This window comes from Sus scrofa, chromosome 10 (genome assembly GCF_054392235.1).
Source record: "Sus scrofa isolate SSC_HxYL_T2T_F1_AM1 chromosome 10, Sscrofa_HxYL_maternal_Yorkshire_Landrace_v2.0, whole genome shotgun sequence".
Taxonomy (NCBI): Eukaryota; Metazoa; Chordata; class Mammalia; order Artiodactyla; family Suidae; genus Sus; species Sus scrofa.
Window position 1 is genome coordinate 67,817,782 of NC_139392.1, and position 27,077 is coordinate 67,844,858.

The 27,077-nt window shown below is 44.1% G+C and overlaps 1 protein-coding gene and 1 pseudogene across 6 annotated transcripts in view; one reads left to right on the top strand and one right to left on the bottom strand.

Moving 5' to 3' along the window:
• Positions 1-27,077, top strand: part of LOC146399483 (uncharacterized) — a 74,359-nt gene that overhangs the window by 27,157 nt on the left and 20,125 nt on the right. The window lies entirely within an intron of this gene.
• The window catches only part of LOC146399484 (olfactory receptor 5D3-like), a 40,175-nt pseudogene that overhangs the window by 10,046 nt on the left and 3,052 nt on the right, over positions 1-27,077 (bottom strand).

Sequence of the window (27,077 nt, forward strand, 5' to 3'; positions counted from 1 at the left end):
CCCAACTGGGCTCTGGGACCAACAGCCCCTCCTGTTGGCCATGTTGGGTCTTCACCAAGACCAGGGTCCTGAAGTGTGGATCCAGGAAGGGCCCTGCACAACTCGCTCATGTTACAGGTGGGGAAACTGAGTCACGGCATCCTCAGAGGCATTTTCTGTGGTTACACCAGCCCTTAATCTCAAAACTGCAACTACAACTCAAAGGTCCTGATGCCAAGGTCAGTTTTCTCTGTTCCTCTCAGTGCCCACAGAGAGGTCCCAGCCTTGGTTTGTGTTTTATTGTCTCCTCTGGGGAGATCTCCCCCATACGGAGGTTGAATACTCTTCATATGTCTCAGACTGAGAAAAAGACTTTTCCCCAGGACAAAGTCCTCCAAAGACCCTTGTCTCTTTTTTTTTTCTTTTTCTTTTTCTTGCTATGGCTGCACCTGTGGCATATGGAAGTTCCCAGACTAGGGGTTGAATCAGAGCTGCAGCTGCTGGCTTACACCACAGCCACAGCAATGCCAGATCCAAGCAGCATCTACAACCTACATCATAGCTTGCCGCAATACGGGATACTTAACCTGCTCAGCAAGGCCAGGGATAGAACCCGCATCCTCATGGATACTAGGCAGGTTTTTTACCCACCAAGCCACAATGGGAACTCCACTTGTCTCTTTTAAAGAAAAGAAAAACAAGCATCCTTGGATCAGCATCTTCAGATCCAAGGCATCTTCCTTTAATCTTTCCAGTATGCCTGTTTAAATTTAAAATTTTTTTTTTTCTGTGTTTTAGGGCCACACCCACAGCCTATGGAAGTTCCCAGGCTAGGGGTCAAATCAGAGCTGTAGTTGCCAGCCTACACCACAGCCACAGCAACACTGGATCCAGGCCACGTCTTTGACCTACACCCCAGCCACAGCAACGCCATATCCGAGCTGTGTCTTCGACCTACACCACAGCTCATGGCAACACTGGATCCTTAACCCACTGAGCAAGGCCAGGGATCAAACCCGCAACCTCATGGTTCCTAGTCAGATTCGTTAACCCCTGAGCCACAACAGGAACTCCAGTCCCCAGACAAGTCTTACAGCCATTGCTCCCTGCCTTCTCCCCCCGTGGTGTCCCTGGACAGTTTATCAAACCCCATCACAGAAGCGCCACCCTCCACCCAGAGAGGCAGGCGCAGGGCATCTCCGCTCGTGTTCGCAGAGTGTGGTGGGACGGATTTGTGGCCTGGAACGACCTCCGCCTTTCACACATATCAGCACGGGCCCTGGCTTTTCCCTGCTCCTCCGGAAAGACTTTTGACAATAACACTCCCATATATTAGCAGCAGGCCTGGCCCTGGTTTTATGATCGAGCTGGGTTCTGTTTGTACTGAAGCGCATTCCATTCTCCATTTAGTCTGGGGACAAGCCTTAGAGGGAATGCACCTCGAACAAAATAAAACACCACTCTCAGGAGAAAAGAGACTGGGTTCCAGGCCTCTGACCAAACGAGAGTTCATTCTTTGCTCCCACCCCCTCCAGCTCATGCCTCACTCATCAGCAGGTTGTCGTGTTCAGCTGAAACACGGTCAAGAGGCAAAGCTGGCAGCCGAGCCCTCCCTTGAGGCCGCGTCGTCTCAGTGGCTTGCAAGGCCCTCGGGTTTGGCCAGAAGTGATGCAGCAGGGCTGTGGCCAGAGCACTGCCTTTTTTGTAAGCCAGAGAGCAACGATTAACTAATAGATCAACATCATTATCAGGAGACATATAAATAGATGTTTTGCTTGCTATCTGCCATTGCATGCACGGAGAACTGGAACTACATTAAGTGGCTAATTCTGTCTGAGAGTGTAGACGGCCTTATTAGGCTTTGTTGCAAAGGGCGATTTCAAAGGAACACAGGCATCTCTCTCTTGCTCTCTCGCTCTGCCCTCTCTCTCTCTCCCGGGAGAGCTGTGGGAAGTGAAAAGGACTTTCTTTATCGAGCAGATTCTAATAATCCAGTGTGAGAGGAGGGATACCATGTATTTTGCAGTTTCTGAACCAGGCCCTGGTTTGAAATAACAAGTAAAACCTACACGAGGTGTTTGTTTGTTTGTTTGTTTGTTTGTTTTTGAGCCCCGGCTGCTAATTCCAACAGTCATGGATGTTTTTGCATTTGTCTGTTCAGCTTCTAAGCTGAGCTCATCCTCAGGGTGCCTGAAGCTTAGAGCAGCCTTGACAACCATCTTTGAGAAAAGATTTTTTTTTTCCCAGCTTATTGAACCCAGAGAAAACAAAAACACAAAAAACTCTTTTCTAGTTCTCTAATGTGTAAGGCAAACTTTTATATACACACACACACACACACCTGCATTTTCGATTTTGAAACAATCACTAACTTACAGAAAGCAGCAAGTCGAGGTCGAGTTACCTGTCCTCCTTAGATTATTTGAGAATAAGTTTCTAATCTGACACCCTATTGCCCTTGAATAAAGACAAGGATATTCTCCTCCGTAATCATTATACAACCACGCACATCAGGAATTTAACAGTGATCCTCAGATCTATTAAAATTTCACCAATTATCCTAATTTTTTTTATAGCTAAAGGAAGTCATTCAGAATCTCACTTTGCATTCTTTTTTTTTTTTTTTTGTCTTTTTGCCTTTTCTAAGGCCACTGCCACGGCATGTCGAGGTTCCCAGGCTAGGGGTCTAATTAGAGCTGTAGCCGCCGGCCTATGCCAGAGCCACAGCAACTTGACATCCGAGCTGTGTCTGCAACCTACACCACAGCTCACAGCAACACCGGATCCTTCACCCACTGAGCAAGGCTAGGGATCAAACCCAAACACTCATGGTTCCTAGTCAGATTTGTTAACCACTTTGCCATGATGGGAATTCTGCGTTCTGTTATCTTGTCTCCCCAGTCTCCTTCCTTCTAGAACATTCCTCAGGCTTTCCTTGACTTTCATGACTTGACATTTTTGAAGATGACAGGCCAGCCTCCGTCTGGCTTTGCCTGATGTTCTTTTGTGATTATATTCAGGTTCTGTGTGTTTGGCAAGAGTATCACAGAAGCGATGCTGTGTTCTTCTCACTTCATCCTGTCTGTAGTCCATGATTCCTTTGTCTCATTATTGGGGATGTGTCCTTTGATCCCTTGATGAGGTAATGTCTGTCAGGCCCTTTTTTCTCCTTTGTAATCAGTAAGTATTTTAGGGGGAGAGACTTTGTGGCTAAAAAGGCATTATTTTTGTATCTTATAAGGAGTCAGTATTTTAACTCAACTAAGACTTTGGAGACATAAGTTCCAGATCTGGTAGGAAAGAGACAAAACAGCTTTCCTGAAGTAGAGTCCCCTTGGAGAGGACCCAGGAAGAGGGACATGGGTGGTGGTTTCTCAAGAAACTCCTAAAAGTGGTGATTTGTACCCTTCCTGGAGATTTTTGTAGGGGGATAAAAATCACTGGAAAAAGTCCTTGTCCCTTTGTCTTCAGTTTCCACCTGGACCTGTGGTACAGGATGAGACGCTTCACGTTGACAGGGTAGTGTGAGTTTTTGCTTAGATTTGTCCCATTCCTAACTCATAAAAGCCTTCCAAGGGTTAGGAATTGGACTTGTAGAACTTCCGGAGGATGCCTGAAACCACAGGGCCAAGCAGTTGAAGGGTTTTTCTGGCCAAGAACTAAGAAGGACAGTATTGAGCCCTTTGTGGGATATCTTTTTACTAGGAAGCTTCTAGGCATTGGATAAAGTGGAGTAGCCTAGACATGGTGGCCAGCGGGACCGTTTTTAATGCCCCGCACTCTATCATATACTGAGACAAAGGTAATGCTGGTATTGCTTTCATTTCAAAAAATAAGGTCAATGGGGAATTCCCACTGTGGCTCAGCGGGTTAAGACCCCAACTAGTATCCATGAGGATGCAGGTTCAATCCCTGGCCTGGCTCAGTGGGTTAAGGATCTGGTATTGCCGTGAGCTGCAGCATAGGTCGAAGATGCAGCTTGGAACTGGCATTGCTGTGGCTGTGATGTAGGCTGGCAGATGCAGCTCTGATTTGACCCCTCACCTGGGAAAACTTCCATATGCCATGCATGTAGCCATTAAAAAAAAGGGGGGGGGGAAAGGTCATTGGATGTTGAGTTACTAGCACTTCAGCCCTACAGCCAATGCCTAGAGCCCTGTTTCCTGACTCCCAACCTTGGGAAGCCTGTGGAAGTCAGAGACCCCGGGACCCTCACTCACAATACCACCACCTCTGCTCAAGAGGCAAGTCTCTTGGTTCCCACGGGCCCTCTCTGAAATTGCTCCCACCCCCATAATTGCTGTAATCTCCTGAGAGCACAGTCTCCCACTTTGTTATTAATGTGTCAGATGCAATGGAATCAAGACCAAAACTTATTCCTTATTATGAGACTGACCCTTATAGAGACCTATGGAATATGACAGATATAACTTATCATTACAACAAATATTATAATAAGCCATCTTATTTGATTAAATGGCTTTAGAACCCAGAACCTTATTTGCCAGAAAATATTTTGATTATTTGGATGGACATTTTTTCCATATGAAGTCATTCCAATGGGCCTGTGATTTTTTAAAAATTTTTAGAAACTTCTATCTGACACTTCTAACCTGCTATCTTATAATAAAAGGTACAGTGCAATTCTCCTGTGGTGCAGCAGGTTAAGGATCTGGCGTTGTCACTGCAGCAGCTTGGGTTGCTCCTATGGTGCAGGTTCCATCCCTGGCCTGGGAACTTCCATATGCTGCAGGTGCAGCCAAGTATATATATATATACATATATATATATATTCATATATATATATGTATATATATATATATATATTTTTTTTCCCCAAGATACTGAGACTTGGGCTCCAGTGTAGGATAAATAAATTCATTGACTGAGGTTGAAGGAGGAGGATAAAGCCCTCGGGGTCTGCGTTTTTGACTTGTTCTCTGGCCTTCCCAACCCCAGTGATGGAGAACCACTGAATTATTGCCCTAAACCTTTAATTCTACAAGAATTATTAATCCCGAGGGCTAATGATGTTTAGCACCTTTTCATGTGCTTATTTTCCTTCTGTGTGTGTGTGTGTGTGTGTGTGTGTGTGTGTGTGTGTTAGGGTCATAGGTGCTACATATGGAAATTCCCAGGCTAAGGGTTGAATCCAAGCTACAGCCACCAGTCTACCCCACAGCAAAAACAAATCCAAGCTGCATCTGTGACCTACACCACAGCTCACGGCAACGCTGGATCCTTAACCCACTGAGCAAGGCCAGGGATTAAACCCACATCCTCATGTATACTAGTCAGGTTCATTTCTGCTGAGTCACAATGAGAACTCCTCTTTTGCCTATTTTTCTTTTTTTTCCTTTCTTTCTTTCTTTCTTCTCTCTCTTTTTTTTTTTTTTTTTGCTTTTTAGGGCTGCCTCTGAGGCACATGAAGGTTCCCAGCCTAGAGGTCCAGTTGGAGCTGTAGCCTCTGGCCACACCACAGCCACAACCGCATCAGATCCGAGCCATACCTGCAACCTACACCACAGCTCACGGCAACACCAGATCCTTAACCCACTGACTGAGGCCAGGAATCAAATCTGGGTCCTCATGGACACTAGTCAGATTTGTTTCTGCTGAGTATCTTTTGCCTATTTTCTCTCTCTCTCTCTCTCTCTCTTTTTTTTTTTTTTTTTTTTTTTTTTTTTTTGTCTTTTTGCCATTTCTTGGGCTGCTCCCGCGGCATATGGGAGGTTCCCAGGCTAGGGGTCGAATCGGAGCTGTAGCCACCGGCCTACGCCAGAGCCACAGCAACGTGGGATCTGAGCCATGTCTGCAACCTACACCACAGCTCACGGCAACGCCAGATCCTTAACCCACTGAGCAAGGGCAGGGATCGAACCTGCAACCTCATGGTTCCTAGTCGGATTCGTTAACCACTGAACCACGATGGGAACTCCTGCCTATTTTCTGATCTGGTCTTTTATGCTGTTGCATTTTGAGGATTCTCTTGATATATTCTAGATACTAGACCTTTGTTGGGTATGTGATCTGCAGATATTTTCTCTACAGAGCTTGTTTTTTCGTCCTCATCATAAGGTGTCTCACAAAGCAAAAGATTCTAATGCTGAGGAATTCCAATTCATCCACTTTTTTTTCTTTTATGGTTCATGCTTCAGCTGTTAAGTCTGAACTCTGCCTAGCTGTACATCCCAAAGATTTCTCCCATGTTTTTAAAAAGGTTTTAAAACTCCCACTTTTTTTTTTTTTAAGAGGAGTTCCCATTACAGCTCAGTGTGTCAAGAACCTGATTTAGTCTCCATGATGATACAGGTTTGATCTCTGTCCTCACTTAGTGGGTTAAGGATCCTACATTGCCACAAGCTGTGGTGTAAGTGGCAGGTTCGGCTCAGATCTGGTGTTGCTGTGACTGTGGCATAGGCCTGCAGCTGCAGCTCCTATTCAACCCCGAGCCTGGGAACTTCCATGTGCTGCAAGTGCAGCTGTAAGAAGAGAAAAAAAAACAACACAGTTTCATGTTTTACTTTTAAGTCCATTGTCCCTCTGGAGTTGATTTTTGTATAAAGTGTAAGACTTAGGTTGAGGTCCAGCTCTTTGCTTCTGGATACCCAATGGCTGTAGCATCATTTGCCAAAAAGTTTACCTTTCCTCCATTGACTGGTTTCTGCATCTCTGTAAAACAGCATCTGGGCATATTTGTATGAGCCTATTTCGGGGAATGCTGTTCTATCCCACTGATCTATGTATTTATCTCTATGCCCACCCCAGAGTTTTATTTTCATTCCTATACAGTGAGTCTTGAAACCACGTACACTGGTTCCTTTTGTTTTATTCTTCTTTTCCAAAATTATGTTAGCTATCCTATTTTCTTTGCCTTTCCATATACATTTGAGAATAATCTTGAAGTTCCTATTGTGGCTCAGCAATATCAAACCTGACTAATATCTATGAGGATGTGGCTTAGATCCCTGGTCTTGCTCAGTGGGTTAAGGATTTAGGTATCTGATGTTGCTGTGTAGGTCTCAGATGTGGTTCAGATCCCGCATTGCTGTGGCTGTGGTGTAGACTGGCAGCAGCAGCTCCAATTCAAACCCTAGCCCAGGAGCTTCCATATCCCTCAGGTGTGGCCCTAAAGAAAGATAATCATTGAATAATCTTGTTTATATCTACAAAAAACCATCTTGCTGGGATTTTGATAGGAAAAAAAGTTAGCCTTTTTTTGTACTCTGGAATGTCCTTTGGGTCCAGAACCTGCTGAGGATGGAATCTTGGGCCCATGACCTAGTTCACATCTTGCTGTTTGGTTGCTATTGTTGTTATTAAAAAACCTCCCTTCCTCTGTACTAAAGTTTCCTGCCTCCCGGACACATGTCCACATCAGGAGGGACCCGGCGGTGCAGCTGGGAAGCCCGTGGAGTCAATGACTCAGGATGATGGAAATAAACATCCTTTGTAGCTGCTGGCTCCCCCAGTCCCAGGCTGCTCTCTGCCCCTCTCCTCGGTCCTCTGCCTTCTTCCTTTTGTTTTTAATCTAGGATCCTCTCCCACTCTCTTGTGCAGCCTGGTGTGTCCATCACTCCATTTCCTGCCTGTATTAACAAACATCAGGGATGCTTTGCCACAGTCACCTCGTTCATAAGGAACCTGAACCGAGTAGACAGACAGGTTGGGACCCTGACCTGGAGACAGGATGTGATCACCAAAGCATTACCTGGGACACCTCCAGATGGCTCTCCTTCTTCTTGGTGGGGGGGCGTGGGGAGATTGGCAATACATGGGTTTCCCCTTCACTCTTCTAGATGCTTCTTCTGAGTCCCAGAGGACACACAGAACCATTCCAGCCCCATCAGCCATCCCAACCAGCATCAGGGTCCTCCACACAAGCCAGCACGCTGCAGAGGCCAGAAGCAGGGGGTCCAGTGTTGTGTCCACAGTATACCACTTGGTTTGATTCTGGGCAAAGATCTAAACAAGTCTCCCAAAGAGCGAAGACTTGCAGCTGTGCTGCTATCTTCCCCCTCCTAAGCAACGCACCAGCTGGATCTTGCCTCTGAGGCTCTGTGATTGCTCCCCACTTCCATTTCTCTGGCTTGGGAGCCTCAGTGGGGAGAACAGAGGGGTATAACATCAGAGGAGCCCCATTCTGGGGCTATACCCTTCCTTACAGCCCTGTGATCTTAAGTGGATCACTTTCATCTTTGTGGATTTAATATACATATATATATATGATAAGGGAGTTGCCCTTATGGCTCAGTAGGTTAAGGACCTGATGTTGCCTCTGATAGGATGTGGGTTTGATCCCTGGCCTCACTCACTGGGTTAAGGATCCAGCATTGCCACAAGCTGCAGCATAGGATGCAGATGCGACTTGGATCCAGTGTTGTGATGGTTGTGACATAGATCCCAGCGGAAGCTCCAATTTGACCCCTGGCCTGGGAACCTCCATATGCTGCAGGTGCAGCTGTAAAAAGGAAAAAACATAAGGTGGGAATACCTATTCTACAATCAACTATTTCTTTTTTGAGGGGGTGGGAGAAAATTATGAGTTTTATTTTGAAATCTTATTAGATAGCCAAATGGAAATATTATGCAGGCGTTTGACATAGAGATTCTGAACATATTGCATTCCTTTTTCATCAAACATTGATTGAGTGGTCACCAACTGGCAAGTACTTTGATAGGGAGGAATACCGTGATGATTAGAACACTGTCTCATGTAAGAGCATGAACAAGGACATTAGTCTAGAAAGGAAGGCAGACAAGTGTTCAGGACGAAACAGATGTGTTATCATAGAGCCACTCAGAGAATGCGTAGCAGGCTCAACAAAATGGCACCAACATTCCAAAATCTTGAGTTTCTCTCAAAAGTCCATTGTTTTCTGCTGCTGTCATGAACACTTGTGTTGCCACTTTGGAATTTTAAAAATCCTCCTGTGTCAGAGATAGTCTATATCAAAGACTAACCTAAAACTCTGTTGGCAGTTTCTGCCAATCAGCTATTTCTTAAATGATACAAAAGAATTATTTTTTGTAATAAAGTGGGAGTTGATTTACAATGTTGTGCAAATTTCTGCTGTACAGCAAAGACGCAAAGGTAGGGATACCTCTTCTACAATCTACTATGTCTTTTTTGAGGGGGTGGGAGAAAATTATGAGTTTTATTTTGAAATCTCTGAAGGATGATACACATCCACTTTCTTTTTAAATTTTATTTTTATTAGAACATAGTTGATTTACAGTATTGTGTCAATTTCTGCTGTATGGCATAGTGACCCAGCCATACATTATATAATGGTATTATACTATCTTCCATCACGTTCTATTCCAAAAGACTGGATATACTTCCCTGTGCTGCATAGTAGGACCTCATTGCTTATCTATTCTAAATGGAATAGTTAGCATCAACCAACCTCAAACTCCCTGTCCATCCCACTCCCCGCCCCCACCTTGGCAACCACAAGTCTATTCTCTGTGTTCATGAGTCTGTTTTGTAGGTAGGTTCATTTGTGCTGTATTTTGTGTGTGTGTGTGCATGCCATGTTTTAGATTCCACATATAAGTGATATCATATGGTATTTGTCTTTCTCTTTCTGACCTATTTCACTTAGTATGAGAATCTCTAGTTGCATCCATGTTGCTGCAAATGGCATTATTTCATTCTTTTTTATGGCTGATTAGTATTCCATTGTATATAGGCATCACACCTTCTTAATCTATTCATCTGACAATCGACATTTAGGTTGTTTCCGTATCTTCCATATATTGTGAATAGTGCTGCGATGAACATAGAGGTGCATGTATCTTTTCAAATGAAAGTTTTATCCAGATATATGCCCAAGAGCTGTATTGCTGGATCATATGGTGGTTCCATATTTAGGAGCCTCCATACTGTTGTCCATAGTAGCTGTACTAGTTTACATCCCCACCAGCAGTGCAGGAGGGTTCCCTTTTCTCCACACCCTCTCCAGCACTTGTTATTTATAGACTTGTTAATGATGGCCATTGTGATCAGTGTGAAGTGGTGCCTCATTGTAGCTTTGATTTGCATTTCTCTAATAATGACTGATGTTGAGCATTTTTTCTTGTGCCTACTGGCCATCTGTATGTCTTCTTTGGAGAAATGTCTATTTAGGTCCTCTGCCCATTTTTCAGTTGGGTCGTTGGGTTTTTTTTGTTGTTGAGTTGTATGAGTTGTTTGCATATTTTGGAGATGAGGCCATTATCGATTGCATCGTTTGCAAAGATTTTTTTCCCACTCTCTGGGTTGTCTTTTCATTTTTTTTTAATGATTCCCTTTGCTGTGGAAAAGCCTTTGAGTTTAATTAGGTCCCATTGGTTTATTTTTGTTTTTATTGTCATTATTCTAGGGGATGGATCAAAGAAGATGTTGCTGTGATTTATGTCAAAGAGCATTCTGCCTATGTTTTACTCTAGGATTTTTATAGTCTCTGGCCTTACATTTAGGTCTTTAATCCATTTTGTGTTTATTTTTGTGTATGGTGTTACATTCCTTTTCTTTTATTATATTCCATCATGGTCTATCCCAAGAGACTGGATATAATTCCCTGTGCTGTACAGCAGGACCTCATTGCTTATCCATTCTAAATGGAATAGTTTGCATCTACTAACCCCCAAATCCCTGTCCATCCCACTCTTTTCCCCTCTCAAAAGAATTATTGATAATTTTGTTGGGTGTTATAATGGCATCATGAAAATAAGAATGTTATCTGGGAATTGCTTTAGAATACTCTAATGCAAAAGAAGAAGTGGGGAGGCAGAAACAGATGAAACAGAAGTGGCAAGATATTGATCATTGTTGAAGGAGGATTCTGGGTTTGGAGGGATGTTATGGTCTGTATTCTACTTTTGCGTTTGATATTTTTCATGATTAAAATTGAAAGAGTAATACCATTTTACATTCCAATAGCACCAACAAGAGAATGGATAGAAGTACCCTTTGGAAACAGTCTTGCTGTAGAAGTGGTTGTCTCCACACTGGTGCTCTAACTGAATACCTGTGTGGGATGTACCTCCCTTGTTGGTCAAACTTTGGCTGTGAGAACTGCCCATGTCCAGGCACCAAACCCACTGGCCCCACCACTAGTTCTCCAAGTGAAGGGACAATCATGGCCCTCTTAGAAGGAAGAAGGTAGACTTGTGATCCATCTGGTTTCCATGGCCTCTCTGTCTTTTTCACAGATGATGGGTTCTCCACCACAAGCATGGCCTGCCTATCTTTTGCTCTTGCATCTGATGCCTTCTCTCCCTAGGGGAGACTTTCCAGTTTCCTCCTCTCCTGGATTCTCCTCGCTCTGGTCCTCAGATCCTGTAGAGGCAGAGCACCTGGACAAGGAGGATACTCAGATGCAAAGACCTGAGTCAGGCCAATGGCAGAGGTCAAGGCCATATCCCAGGACTGCCATCCAGCAGTAAGCAGGTTGGTCAGCATCCCTTGCTGGGTCCTCTTTCTACAAAGATGGCAAAGACTGACCCCTGTTCCAGGAACTTACGTCTAGCCCTGGAGAGAGGCAGATAAACAGATGCTTACCGGATGAATTATGTTCCAGGGATAGACATATAGAGAGAGGATGAATAGTCTCAGACAAGATGCTCTAATGTTGCCTCTGGGTGTTTAGACAGTGGGCGGGGCGGGGAGCTGTATAGTGATCAGGACATCTTCCAAGAAATGCCAACTCCTGAAATCAGTGTTGAAAGATAAGCTTTTTTGTTGTTGTTGTTAGATTCCACATATTAATGATCTCATAGGATATTTATCTTTCTCTGTTTGACTTCGCTTAGTATGATAATCTCTAGATCCATCTTCATTGCTGCAAATGGCATTATTTCATTCTTTTTATGACTGAGTAATATTCCATTGTATATATGTCTTTATCCATTCCTCTACAGTTAGACATTTAGGTTGTTTCCATGTCTTGGCTGTTGTGAATGGTGCTGGGCAATGAACCTCGGGGTGCATGTGTCTTTTCAAATTACAGTTTCCTCTGGATAGATGCCCAGGCGTAGGATTGCTGGGTCGCATGACAGTTCCATATTTAATTCTTTTGAGGAACCTCCATACTGTTCTCCATAGTGGTTGCACCAGCTTACATTCCCACCAACAGTGTAGGAGGGTTCCCTTTTCTCCACACCCTCTCCAGCATTTGTTATTTGTAGACTTTTTAATGGTGGTCGTTCTGACTGTGTGAGGAGGTACCTCATTGTAATTTTGATTTGTGTACAAAAGAACTTATAAAACAGAAACAGATGCAAAGATTTTTAAACCAAATTCATAGTTACCAAAGGGAAAATGTGGAGTGAGAGGGATACATTAGGGGGTTGGGATTGACATAACTCAAACCACTATATATAAAATGGATATATAATAAGGACCTACTATATAGCACAGGGAAATCTACTCAACACTGTGTAATAACCTCTATGGGAAAAGAATCTTGGCATTCCCATTGTGGCTCAGTGGTAATGAACCTAACTGGTGGCCATGAGGTTGTGGGTTCGAGACCTGGCCTCGCTCAGTTGGTTAAGGATCCAGCATTGCCATGAGCTGTGGTGTAGGTCACAGATGTGGCTCGGACCTGATGTTGCTGTGGCTGTGGTGTAGGCCGGCATCTGCAACTCCGATTTGACCCCTAGCCTGGGAACTTCCATTTGCCACACCTGTGGCCCTAAAAAGAAAACAAATAAATAAAAGCAAAAAATAAATAAATAAAAATAAAATTTATTTATTTTTTTAATAAGAAAGATAAGTAGGTGGCAGGAAGAGGGAGGTACAACCTACGCTGTGTCACAGCGCAGACGTGAGGGGCGCCTCAGTGGACAGACTCGCTGCTTCCTCCCACCTTTCTGCAACCCTCCTCTTGGAAAAATTCTGCAATCAAATCCCCCATCCCCACATCGGACAGCCAGAGCACTAACTCACAGGCTTTGTCTACGTGAAACTTTTAGCAAGAGGTTGTTGACAACAAATAGATGGTTGTAGAACCACAAAAGGACCCAAGTAGGTTAACAGAAAGAAGAAAGAATATTTATTTTCCCCGTGCTGGTCAGGAAAGAACCAGATAGCCATTGGACCAAATCATCCATCCAGGATGAAGGGTATTTCCAGATATTGTAGGTTCTTTGTGTTACTCTCTTGCACTAACAGGAAACTCTGTTTGTGTTCTGGGTCCAAATTAGTGCCTGTCCCTCCTATTTCCTGTGTTTATTTTGGAGGGTCGCAACTTGTTATAATGATCTTTCTTTTGGCATAGAGTCTACTATCTTATCTACACTAGTCATGTTAGTTCATTATTCACAAGCTTTGTAAAAGACAAACAGGGAGTTCCCGTTGTGGCTCAGCAGGTTTTGAACCTGACTCATATCCATGAGGAGGTGGGTTCGATCCCTGGACTCCCTCAGTGGATTAGGGATCTGGTGTTGTGTGGTGGTATAGGTTGCCAGTGCTGCTCAGATCTGGTGTGGCTGTGGCTGTGATGCAGGCCAGCAGCTGCAGCTCTGATTCCACCCCTAGCCTGGGCATTTCCATATGTCATAGTTGCGGCCCTAAAAAAGGAAAAAAAAAAAAAAAAAGAATTGTTAAGAGTATTACACTTAGTACCAAAGAATGGCTCTTCTCTAAAGAGCTGTAGGCATTTTCAACTTGGTTTTGAGCAGCTTCTGGGGCAAGCATGTTTGCACATAGATAACTCTACTTCCTGTTCCCAAGAGGTCTGTCCTGGGGCTTCCTTTCATTCTGTCTATGCCAAAGCAGGGTGGCCTCCTCTCCTCTCCTGCCTTCATCTTTGTTGCTGTCTCCCAGCGATAGGTCCTTAGCTTTCACCTCTCTCCTGAGTTCCGGGCCCATCTGTCCCACCCATACTGTGCATCTCCACGCGAATGTTCCACAGGCTGCCCAGACTTGCCCTGGCCACCTCACTGGTGCTCCCTCTCTTGTGTTGTCCAGTACCAGGTAAGTCCTCGCAGCTCACTGCCCTCTCCATCCCCTCCCAACCCCTCTCCAAGGTTGTCCTCACACTTCCGATGGCGCAACCTCCCCTCGGGCCACTGGCATCTCTTTCTTCCACTTTCTGCCATTTTTCTCTTGTCTCTTGTGTCAATTGCTGGCCCTGCTCCAAAGAAATTCCATTAAAAAAATCCCATCACTCTTCTGCTTTAAATAAACCCATTGGCTTTGTCTTCCCACCACTTCGGGATCAATCCAAATTCCTTTTTTTTTTTTTTTTTTTTTTCCCTGGCTGTGCCCACATCATGAGGAAGTTCCCAGGTCAGGGATCAGGGATCAAACACCGGCCACAGCAGTGATAACACCAGATCCTTAACCCATTAAGCCACCAGGGGACTCCCAAATTCTTTACCCACATGCAAGGTCTTTCACACTCCGGCCCCAACCCATCTTTGCAAGCTCATGTCTCTCCTTCTCTTTGGGAAGGCACCCCCACCCTCACCCTGAACTCATCATTCAAGCAGCTCTGGTCCTTCTGACCCTCTGCCAGGCACCCTTTTACAGGTTCCTCTCTCTGAATCCCCTTCCTATTCCTCAGTTTTGTCCTTTGTAAGAAGAAAAAAAATTGCATTGACAATTCTCGGGACTCTTGCCTGTTTCATGCTTTTGTGGATTCACAAGTTCAACTGATCTTCACGGAGCATCTACTATATGCCAGGCGTATTTCTAGGCGACAGAGATGCAGCAGTTGCCAGAACAGGAACCTCTGTGCCACAGAGCTTCCATGCTAATGGGGGGAGAGACAGAAAACAAGCAAAAAGTAACGTGTCGGACTGTGATGAGTGCTGTGTAGACAGATAAGGCAGGGGAGCTGGAGGGGAAGTGAAGGAGGTGAGGAGTTTTGTTAGTTCTCCCCTTGCCTCGGTGTGGGCACAGGTGGTATTTTCCCTCTTGCATTAGTTTCCTAGGGCTGTCGCCACAAAGTACCACAAGCTTGGCGTCTTGACACAACAAAAACATGTTATTTCCCAGTTCTGAAGTACTTCATGTAAGCACCACTCATTTAAGGCTTGAACACTTGGTCTGGTTGATTATTTTTATTATTTTAAAAATGTTAGGGAATTCCCATCACGGCTCAGTGGTTAACAAGTCCGACTAGACACCATGAGGTTGCGGGTTTGCTCCCTGGCCTTGCTCAGTGGGTTAAGGATCTGGTGTTGCCGTGAGCTGTGGTGTAGGTTGCAGATGTGGCTTGGATCCCGTGTTGCTGTGGCTCTGGCATAGGCCGGCGGCTACAGCTCCAATTAGATCCCTAGCCTGGGAACCTCCATATGCCGTGGGAGCGGCCCTAGAAAAGGCAAAGGACAAAAAAAATAAATAATAAATAAATAAATAAAAATGTTATAAATAAATAATAAATATAGAATATATTCATTATAATAACATAAATATATTATTTCTATATGTATTATTATTATTATTATTCCCAATAAGACTGTAAGCTTTCTGGATTCCTGTCATGACTTAGCAGCTTAAGAACCTGACTAGTATCCATGAGGATTCAGGTTCAATCCCTGGCCTGTCTCAGTGGGTTAAGGACCTGGTGTTGCCATGAGCTGAGGTGTAGCCCAGCAGCTATAGCTCTGAAGGTCCCCTAGCCTGGGAACTTTCATATGCCACAGATGCGGCCCTGAAGACAAAAAAAAAAAAAAAAAAAAGAAAAAAGACCATAAGCTTTCTGAGGGCAGGGATCACATCTTATATCACTCCATGTTCCCCACAACACCCGATCCCATTGTGCTACATATGATGTTTCTTAAGTGTTTCCTGAATGAATGAATGAAATGTCACTATGCTAGGAAATGTAGGGTATTCAAAGATGGCTTAGGCCTAGCCTGCCTTCAAGGATCACTCAGTCTAATAAAAGGTAAGTCAGGTAGCCAAAGAGCACTCATTGTAATTAATACACAGAGTGTCACAAAAGGATAACAAGATGCTGTGAGATACGTCTGTTTAGAAATCCAAAACTGAGGTGTCAGCTGAGCCAGGTTCCCAGTGAAGGCTCTAGGAAAGAACGCTTTCATGCTGCCTCCAGCTTCTGGTGGCCCTGGCATCCCTTGGCTTGTGGCTGCATCACTCCAGGCCCTGCTTTCTGTCTTCCCACCACCCTCTTCCCTCTGGGTCTCCCCATGTCTTCTTCTTAATATCAGGACACCCGTGGTGGAGTTCCCATCATGGCACAGCAGAAATGAATCCAACTAGGAACGATGAGGTTGCAGGTTCAATCCCTGGCCTTGCTCAGTGGGTTAAGGATCTGGTGTTGCCATGAGCTGTGGTGTAGGCCGCAGATGTGGCTTGGATCCTGCATTTCTGTGGCTACAACTCCAATTCTACCCCTAGCCTGGGACCCTCCATATGCTGTGGGTGCAGACCTAAAAAAGCAAAAAAAAAAAAAAAAAAGGACACCAGTCTTTAGATTTAGGAGCCACCCCAAATCTAAGATGATTGCATCTGGGAATCCTTAACTGAATACATCTGCAAAGACCCTATTCCCAATAAGGTCTCACTCTTGAGTTTCAGAGGGACATGCTTGGGGGTGGGGAACACTGTTCAAACCACTGTACTGTCTAAGCAATGCGTAGAGATGGGCTTGTTCTTACCTCCACAATGGAAATGTGGATTGAAAAGAAACCATGCATATGATTTTGAAATAAAATTCTTCTCTGCCTATTTATTGTTATTTTTTTCCCCTTTAAGTTGCTAAAGCAACTCCAATGGGAGAGTTTCCTGGTGGCTCAGTGGGTTAAGGATCTGGCATTATCACTGCTGTGTCATGGGTTGTTGCTGTGGTGTGAGTGTGCTCCCTGGCCCAGGAAATTTCATATGCCATGGGCACAGCCAATAATAATAATAATAATAATAATAATAATAATAATAATAATGATAATAAAAGAAAAATGTAAAGAGAAAATAAAGGAAAATAAGAGCATGAGGCAAGAACTTCCTGACCACATTTTAAAAAATAATACAGTAACTCAACTGGCCATCACTGCAGAGGTTGGGGACTGTCCATCCAAATAGCCCTTCATCATGAAGGGGCTGCTTTATATTTCCTCAGCTATGCTTTTGACCCCAGAGGGAAAAGGGAGAAGAAGCACAAGAACAAGAAACAGCAGGACAATGAGCTTCTGCTGTATAGCCCAAGGAATGACATCTGAGCACTTGTGATAGAACATGATGGAGGATAATGTGAAAAAAAGAATGTATAGGAGTTCCCGTCGTGGCTCAGTGGTTAACTATCCGACGAGGAACCGTGAGGTTGCGGGTTCAATCCCTGGCCTCGCTCAGTACGTTAAGGATCTGGTGTTGCCGTGAGCTGTGGTGTAGGTCGCAGATATGGCTCAGATCCCACGTTGCTGTGGCTCTGGTGTAGGCCGGCGGCTACAGCTCCAATTGGATCCCTAGCCTGGGAACCTCCATATGCCACGGGAGTGGCCCTAGAAATGGCAAAAAGACCCAAAAAAAGAAAGAATGTATATATATGTATAACGGGGTCACTTTGCTGTACCGCAGAAATTGACAACATTGTAAATCAACTATAATTTAAAATTTTTTTAAAAACAGCAAGAATGGCTCAGGGCGGTGGGGGGGGGCACAGTCTTCAGCACAGGGGTCTGGAGGGATTCTGACTTCTGCCTCCTGCATCGCTGGACACCTGTCCCATCATCAGCCCTTTTGGGGAAGTGGTTAGACAAGAGGGTTTGTGGAGCTCAGAAGCTGAGCATTTCTATCCCCCAAAAGAGTATAAATGTCTTATGTAACACTAGGTAATTCAGCACAATAATTTATGGTGCTGTGTTAAATGCATGATCTTCTTTAATCCTCACAACAAACTTCCAGGTAGGTGTTGTTATTCCCATTTAATGGGGGAAAAAATCCAGTGAGGCTCAGATAAAAGTTCAGGTGAACACTCCCACCAAATGCACAAGCATGGAGGGATCACCCATTGTGGCTGGTATTTTAAAGACGGGAGACAAGCGGGTAGTGATTCTTCAGAAGAAGTGCTTATGTTTCTAAGTATTTGTTGACTTTCTATTCTTTAAATTAGGATTTCTCTGCAATTCCTATTTCCAATTAATACAGCTCATAGAATTATATATAAGAATTGCACTTGTTTCTGAGCCCTTATTTACTTAATTGGTGACTTTTCCGCATTTTGGGGAGTATTTGTTTGCTTAAAGGTTTAAACTTTTTTTTTCTTTTAATGTAAACGTGGTTAAACAAAGTGAGAAACTCTTGGGAGTTCCCATTGTTGCTCAGTCATTAACAAACCCGACTAGTATCCATAAGAACATGGGTTTGATCCCTGGCCCCGCTCAGTGGGTTAAGGATCCAGTGTTGCTGGGAGCTGTGGTGTAGGTCGGCAGCTGTAGCTCCGATTAGACCCCTAGCCTGGGAACCCCCATATGTCACAGGTGCAGCCCTAAAAATATAAAAGACACACACACATACACACACAAACAAAGTGTGAGATTCTGAAGGACAGTCGAGGAAACACTTAGGAAATAAGAGAGGAGCCCTAAGACAGAGCCCCACACCAGCAGAGAACACGGAAGAATGAAAGGAAGGGTCAGAAATGAGGCAAGAAGATTGAAATGGGCTGGGACTCATCACAAAGGTAAGTTCCAGGTGCTAACAGCTGATAGGCAGGCATCAGCCAGGAAATACGATTTGAAATGTGAGGTCACAGGCAACCACTATGAGGACGTTCTGGAGATTCCTCAGAAAACTAAAAATAGAGCTACCGTTCGATCCATCAATCCCCCTCCTATACATTTATCCAGACAAAACTATAATTTAAAAAGATACATGCAAGCCTATGTTCACTGCAGCACTATTCACAATCGTCAAGACATGAAAGAAGCCTAAATGTCCATCAACAGACGAATGGATATAGGATATGGTGTGTGTGTGTGTGTGTGTGTATATATATATTATGGAATATTACTGAGCCATTAAAAAGAATGAAATAATGCCACTTGCAGCAACATAGGTGGAGCTAGAGATTATCATTCCTAGTGGAGCGAGTCAGAAAGAGAAAGACAAATACTGTATGATATCCCTTACATGTGGAATATAAAATATAACACCAATGAACCTATCTACAAAACAGATTACAGACTTAGAGAACAGACGTGTGGTTGCCAAGGGGGAGGAGAGAGAGGGAGGGAAGGATTGGGAGTTTGGGCTTAGCAGATACAAACTAGTATATATAAGATGGATAAACAATAGTTAACGAATCCAACTAGGAACCATGAGGTTGCAGGTTCGATCCCTGGCCTTGCTCAGTGGGTTAAGGATCCGGTGTTGCCGTGAGCTGTGGTGTAAGTCGCAGACGCGGCTCAGATCCTGCGTTGCTGTGGCTCTGGCGTAGGCTGGCAGCTACCGCTCCGATTAGACCTCTAGTCTGGGGAACCTCCATATGCCGCAGGAGCAGCCCTAGAAAAGACAAAAAGACAAAAAAATAAGTAAATAAAAATAAAAATTGTGACTCACTGTATTGTGCACCTGTAACTTATATAATATTGTCCATCAACTAGACTTCAGTTAAGAGGAAAAAAAAGCGACAACCATCATGTTCAAGGGCCCCTAGCGCTGGTTTTCACATCGAGGGCATCGTTTTGGTTCTTGGATTCTTTCAGTGTTTCATCTGAGAAAAAGTGACTGTTCATTGTGCTTGCAATAGAATAAATGAGCATAAATTAGGTGCATTAATACTTCACCAAGACCTGCTTGACCATTCTCTGCTAGTAGGGAGTGACCAAGATTTTTCCACCTGCACTTGACCCGGATCCCATCAATGTTGAGGTGACGTCTGCTGGATTGAACTGGGGCATCCTCTGCTCCTGTGTCTATGTTCAGTGTATTTGCCCAGCCTGCTTCCTAGTTAAATTTAATCATTCGGATTGAATAGTCTCTCTCCTCCACAATTCAGATAACCGGCAAGATTAGGTAACCTTTTTTTTTTTTTTTGGCCACTCCCACAGCATGTGGAAGTTTCTGGGCTGGGGATAGAATCTATGCCACACCAGCAACCTGAGCCACTGTAGTGATAATGCCAGAACCTTAACCCACTGTGCCACAAGGAAACCCCAAGATTAAGTTAACTTCTTAAAGAATTTTTTAGCTTTTGTAGGAATATTCCTGTTATAAGAAAAACCCGCAAATTTTCCATCAAAACCTTCTGATTTTAGCTACCTACGCAGTAATTTTTTAAGTTTAATTTTTGCAAAGAAGAAAGCATTCTCGATGAATGCCTTCAATGCAATTTAAAATAAAGCATCTACTTCCTAAAGGGATATTGTGTTCGCAATATTAAACCTTTTTAACAATCTGAAATTACCATAATCTCTGAGGGCGTCTGCTGAGTCACCTCATCCTGAGAGGTGACAAGGTAGCCCAAGTCACCCACAGCCCATTTTGTGCGTGCCCGGCCCATCCTCCCTTGTAGTACAAAGGCCCAGCCTCCAGTTGTCAGCATCTACATCTCTGCCTAAGGGCTTCTGCAACAGCTGGGTACCATTCTGTGCTCCCACAAAGCAGACTGGAAGTTCCAGACACAAGAGTCCCTGACTGCAGTTCGCACCAGAACACTAACAGAAGCTGGTGCATAACTACCCCAACTCCCTTGCTTTTTTTTTTTTTTTTTTTTTTTTTTTTTTGTCTTTTTAGGGCCGAACCCTTGGCATATGGAGGTTCCCAGGCTAGGGGTCCACTTGGAGCTGTAGACCTCAGCGTACGACAAAGCCACAGCAATGTGGGATCCGAGCCACGTCTGCAACCTACACCACAGCTCACGGTCCTTAACCCACTGAGCAAGGCCAGGGATCGAACCCACAACCTCATGGTTCCTAGTCGGATTTGTTAACCACTGAGCCATGACGGGAACTGCTCTCTTGCCTCTTGAATGCAATTACTCTGGGGACTGTGTCTCCATGGGCCCCCACCTTCCCGCAGTATTATGTGCAGGTACCCACAGTGACCATCTGCCTGGTGACACACACCTTCCCTCCATCCCTCACTTCTCCCATCCCACCGTCTCTCCTCTACCTTGTCCGTACACTGCCTGTGTTCCAATTCTCCTATTTCAGGTCATCTTCTGGAGGAACCCAAACGAAGACAATGTAAATGCCTCCAATAATGAATATTTAAGCTGGCATTGAAAAACTTTTAGGTCTTACAGACCTGTAGACCAGAGTAATTTTCAATGTGCTCAATCTTAGGCAGAACTCTTGGCTTGATTTCATTTTTGGTTGCACTCCGGCATGCGGAAGTTCCCGAGCCTGGGATCGATCCTGAGCCACAGCAGTGACAGCACTGAGTCCTTAACCACTAGAACACCAGGGAGATCCCCAAATTCTTCTTCTTTTTTTTCTTTTTTTTTTTTCTTTTTCTTTTTTTTTGGTCTTTTTAGGGCAGCACCCTCGGCATATGGAGGTTCCCAGGACAGCTGTCAAAGCAGATCTGTCGCTGCCAGCCTACACCACAGCCACAGCAATGCCAGATCCGAGCTGCCTCAGGGACCTACATCACAGCTCATGGCCATGCCAGATCCTTAACCCACTGAGCGAGTCCAGGAGTCAAACCTGTGTCCCCATGGTTACCAGTCAGATTTGTTTCCCCTGAACCATGATGGTAACTCCCAAAATTCTTGACTTTAAATGGTCACTCGTGGCTCTAAAATTTTACCCTGTCAGTTTAAACATGTCCATGTTTTCTCATTAACTGAATTCAGTAAGTATTTCTTCATTCCTTCATTAAGTATTTCTTTTTTAAAAAATAAATTTTATTGGAAGATAGTTGACTTAGAAGGTCGTGTTAGTTTCAGGTTTCAGGTGTACAGCGAAGTAAATCAGTTATACATACACATATATATCCATTCCTTTTCAGATTCTTTTCCCATATGGATTATTATACAATATGGAGTAGAGTTCCCTGTGCTATACTGCAGGTCCTTGTAATCTGTCTATTTTATACTAGTAGTGTGTATATGTCAATTCCAGCCCCCCAATTTATCCTTCCCTCCTCACGTTTCCCCTTTAGTAATGATAAATTTGGTTTCAAAACCTTCCTTAAGTATTTCTGGAGTTCCCGTTGCAGCTCAGTGGGTTAAGAACCCATCATAGTCTTATAAGGGTGCCAGTTCGATCCCTGACCTCACTCAGTGGGTTAAGGATCCGGCATTGCCTCAAGCTGTGACACAGGTCAAAGATGTGGCTCGGATCCCGTGTCACTGTGGCTGTGATGTTGGCCTGTAGCTGTAGCTCCAATTCAACCCCTAGCCCAGAAATGTCCATATGCTACAAGTGCAGCTGTAAAAAGAAAAAATAAAAACTATTTTTGAGCACTGAAAACCATCGCCATGCTACCTGATGTCTTAACTGGTACAGACAATTCTGAATGTCACTAAGTGACTTCATAGTTACCCGGAAGTGATATTGATCTTACAGGACACATCTTGGATGTGCTCGCCTCTTCCTTCCTCTCTCTCCCACCATCCCCCTCCCTCTCTCTCTCCCTCCTCCCTCTTTCTCCATCAAAACCCCAAGTTCCTGTCCTTTGAGACTTGCACCAAACACCATATCCCACGGCCTGGAGTAGCCACTGACATCCAGGGAAGTGTGGGGTGTGAGGTCTAGATGGATGAGATTGTGAGGCTGGGATGAGAGGGCGTGGGAGGGAGCTGGGCAGATATCCCCATTCTTGCATCTCTTCCATGGGTCCCTCTGGGGTGTGGTTTTCCTGCAGACCCTTCCAGAGAAGCCCTGAGGGCACCCCTTGAACAGGCCCCATGAACAGCCACCTGCTGTGCCTGTGCCTGTGCTGTGCCAGGGACCACATCACTGCCCTGCCTCCCTCCTCCCTCACATCCCCCTGCCTGACATCCCTCTGCCCTGCCGCCCAGGGCTTTGAGCTTGCCCCTCTCACACAGGTGTACCACACCCAAATCCTGTCTCATGTTCTCCTTTCTAGAGGAGCCAAAGCCTGAGATGCTGACCCACTCATGTATGTCTGTTGTAGGCATGTCTTTTCTCCAGAATTAATTTGTTTCATGGCTACTCTTAACTTCTAAACTATTTCTTTTTCCTTTTTTTTTTTTTTTTTTTTTTTGGTCTTTTTAGGGCTGCACCTGCAGCATATGGAGTTTCCCAGGCTAGGGGTCAAATTGGAGCTGTAGCCGCCGGCCTACACCACAGCCACAGCAACACCAGATCCAAGCTGGGTCTGCGACCTACACCACAGCTCATGGCAACAACGCCAGATCCTTAACCACTGAGCAAGGTCAGAGATTGAACCTGCACCTTCATGGATACTAGTCAGATTTGTTTCCACTGAACTGTGGCAGGAACTCTACTTCTAGACTATTTCATTTGGATTCTATGTTTATTTGGATTCAAGCAGAGTTGGAAGGTACTTGAAGCACTTTAAAGAGGATTTACAGCAATGCCAGTTTTTAAAAGTCTGGATGCCTTTGGTCAAGCATCGCCCAGAAAGTTCAGATCCAACTTGCCGGTTGACTATTGGCACATGTTAGGGTATTTGCTGATTCAACAGGAATTCATTTGGGAGCTTCGGTTTCCAGTGTAAAATGAGAAATGGGATGATCAAATTTGTTACAAGAACTTCGTATTCCTGTTGAGAGATTTAAATGAATTAAATAGCATATATATATATATATATATATATATATATATATATATATAAAGTGGTTTACAAGCACACATGGGGCTGTTACTGGTATCAGGATATACATGCCTAATTATTTTCTGCTGCAGAGTAAATCTGGAACATTTTATTGTTAAGTATCAGCAACATAAGATGCCAGAGGAGTTCCTGTTATGGCTCAGTGGGTTAAGAACCTAACATAGTATCCATGAGGACTTGGGTTTGATCCCTGGCCTCACTCAGTGGGTTAAGGATCTGGTGTTGCCACAAGCTGCAGCATAAGTAGCAGATGAGGCTTGGATCTGGTGTTGCTGTGGCTGTGTTTTAGGCTGGCAGCTGCAGATCCAATTCAACCGTGAGCCTGGGTACTTCCATATGTTGTAGGTGCAGCCATAAACAGAAAAGAAAAAAAAAGAAGAAGAAGATGTCAAAAAAGTAGGGTAAAGAACATATTTTACCGTAATCATCCCTCCTTGCTCCTTTAGATGATTTTCACGCTGTGTTTTGGACATCATGCTAATTGACGGTGCTAATACCTTAATCCCCTTCACCCATCCGGTCATTCTGCTCAACTAGGTCCTCTTGTCCAGGCATCTTCATTCTCCAGTCTTACCCTTAATTCCTCCTTGTTTGGAATTAAAGTGCACCTCATTTCGTGAAACTATGGAAATGGTGGATGATAGGTTTTTGTTCATTCCTTGAGTAAAACTTAAAAGTTGCCATTCTTTTGCATGAAGCTGTCCAGTTTTCCCAGCACCACTTACTGAAGAGACTGGCTTTTCTCCATTGTATATTCTTGTCTCTTTGTCATAGGTTAATTTGCCATAGGCTGGTGGATTCATTACTGGGCTTTCTATCCAGTTCCATTGATCTATATGTGTGTTTTTGTGCCTGTATCATACCGTTTTGATGACTGTAGCTTTGCAGGATAGTCTGAAGTCAGGGAGCCTGATTCCTCTAGCTCCATTTTTGTTTCTCAAGATTGCTCTGTCCAGTCCTCCAATGTCCCCTTTTTTTTTTTAATGTACCAGAAGCACATGAGAGTTCCCAGGCTAGGGGTCAAATCAGAGCTGTAGCTACTGGCCTACACTACAGGCACAGTAATGCAGGATCTGAGCCACATCTGCACCCTACACGGCAGCTTATGGCAATACTGGATCCTTAACCCACTGAGTGAGGCCAGGGATCAAACCTGTGTCCTCATGGATCCTAGTCAGGTTTTTTTTTACTGAGCCATGATGGGAACTCCTGTCTTTCTTTTTTTGAAAGAATGTTTTATTGAATATTAACATCTGCACATCCCAGTTCTGGCTTTCTTCTTCAAACAGCCTTGGATATTGGTTTCCACTGCTCTCAACCTGTTGGGCTGTTCATACCCAGTCAAGGTTCATTTGTTTTGTGATTAGCAAACTTCCCTCAGCTGGTTAAAGATTTATCTTTTGGTGAGAGTTGAGGTGTGAATTCCCATCACTCAGAATATTTTGTTGCTTCCAATCAATGAATGTGTCTGCCTTCAAGGTTCAATGATCTGAACCATTCAGCCCACAGGCCTGCTTACCCCAAAGTTCCTTCTACTGCCTGTATCCAAAAGACCAGCTATTAGAGAGTTCTTTCCTTGGGTTAAATTATTCTGGCTTCTTCCAAGCAAAAGATACAAGAGGAAAGTTCAAATATTTCTTAAAAAAATTGACGTGACCTTGCACTCTGAGCCATGGTGAAGAGGTTCCATGCTGTAAGTAAATAACATTTTTTTTTTTTTGTCTTTTTGCCATTTCTAGGGCCACCTCCACGGCATATGGAGGTTCCCAGGCCAGGGGTCGAATCGGAACTGTAGCCACCGGCCTACACCAGAGCCACAGCAACGTAGGATCCAAGCCACGTCTGCAACCTACACCACAGCTCATGGCAATGCCGGATCCTTAACCCATTGAGCAAGGCCAGGGATCGAACCCACAACCTCACGATTCCAGTCGGATTCGTTAACCACTGAGCCACAATGGGAACTCCAAGTAAATAGCATTTGACATTTGACATGATCCTATTTTCTCCATGGTGATGCAGAAAAGAGGGAAGGAGCTAGCCTTGTGTTCTGTACCAAGTGAGGGTGGGTGGAAGGTGTGTTCTATAAAGTGAAATAGGCTAGGTGCACCCTACCTTTGAAGGAGGGTGGTCTTCAGAGCCCAGGGGCCTGGAGATGTCATTGACCCAGCAGAGGTGTCCTCTTGCTCCAGCCTCGGGGGGTGGACTGCCCACAGCAAGACAGTCCTCAACTTGAGAAAGGATGTGGTATCAAAGGCCTCCTGACTTCCCAAGGGAAGATGTTTTCCCAGGCTTCAGGTGACTTATCCCACAAAAGCCACCAGAAGTAGATGCCAGCCCCTAGATTCATAAATTCTCCCCCCAACTTTACTTCTCAATCCATAAGTTTGCAAACTTAGAGAAAAGCTGAGTTCCTGTGGTGGCTTAGTGGGTTAAGAACCCAACATAGTGTCCATGAGGATGAGGGTTCAATCTCTGGCCTCACTCAGTGGGTTAAGGATCCAGCATTGCTGTGGCTGTGGCACAGGGTGGCAGCTGCAGCTCTGATTCAACCCCTAGCCTGGGAACTTCTATATGCTGCAGGTTCAGTCCTAAAAAGAAAAAAGTATATATTCGCTTTAATATTGTAATATTTTTTATAATCTGAATATAACCTAAATGTCTATTAATAGGGCACTGGTATATAAAGTACATCTACAGAATGAATACTTATATAACTATTAAAAATAATAAAATAATCTGTATGTGCTGAAATAAAACATGCCAATATATTATTAAACATATTAAATTTTTTGAAAAGCTAGTGTCATAATATTATACATAAATATTAAAATATATATTTTCTTTTTTTTTTATTTTTAGGGCCACACCCACAGCATATGAAGTTTCCCAGGCTAGGGGTCAAATCAGAGCTGCAGCTGCCGGCTTACACCACAGCCACAGCAAAGTGGGATCTGAGCCATGACTGCTACCTACACCACAGCTCAGATCAACGCCGGATCCTTAACCCACTGAATGAGGCCAAGAATCAAACTTGCGTCCTCATGGATGCTAGTTAGATTCGTTTCTGCTGAACCATTACGGGAACTTCTAAAATGTATATTTTCAATGTTTGTGTATGCATGAAAACCTCTGGAAGAATATATAAGAAATTGTTAATAATGGTTATCTTTAGGTGAGGGGGTGCCTAAGAGAAAAGGAAAGTTTTGTTATTTATTTGTTTACAAAAATTTTGGCCACACTAAACAGTGTGCAGAAATTCCCTGGCCAGAGATCAAACCTGCACCACCGCAGTGACAACACTGGATCTTTTTTTTTTTTTTTTTTTTTTTTTTTAATTTTCCCACTGTACAGCAAGGGGGTCAGGTTATCC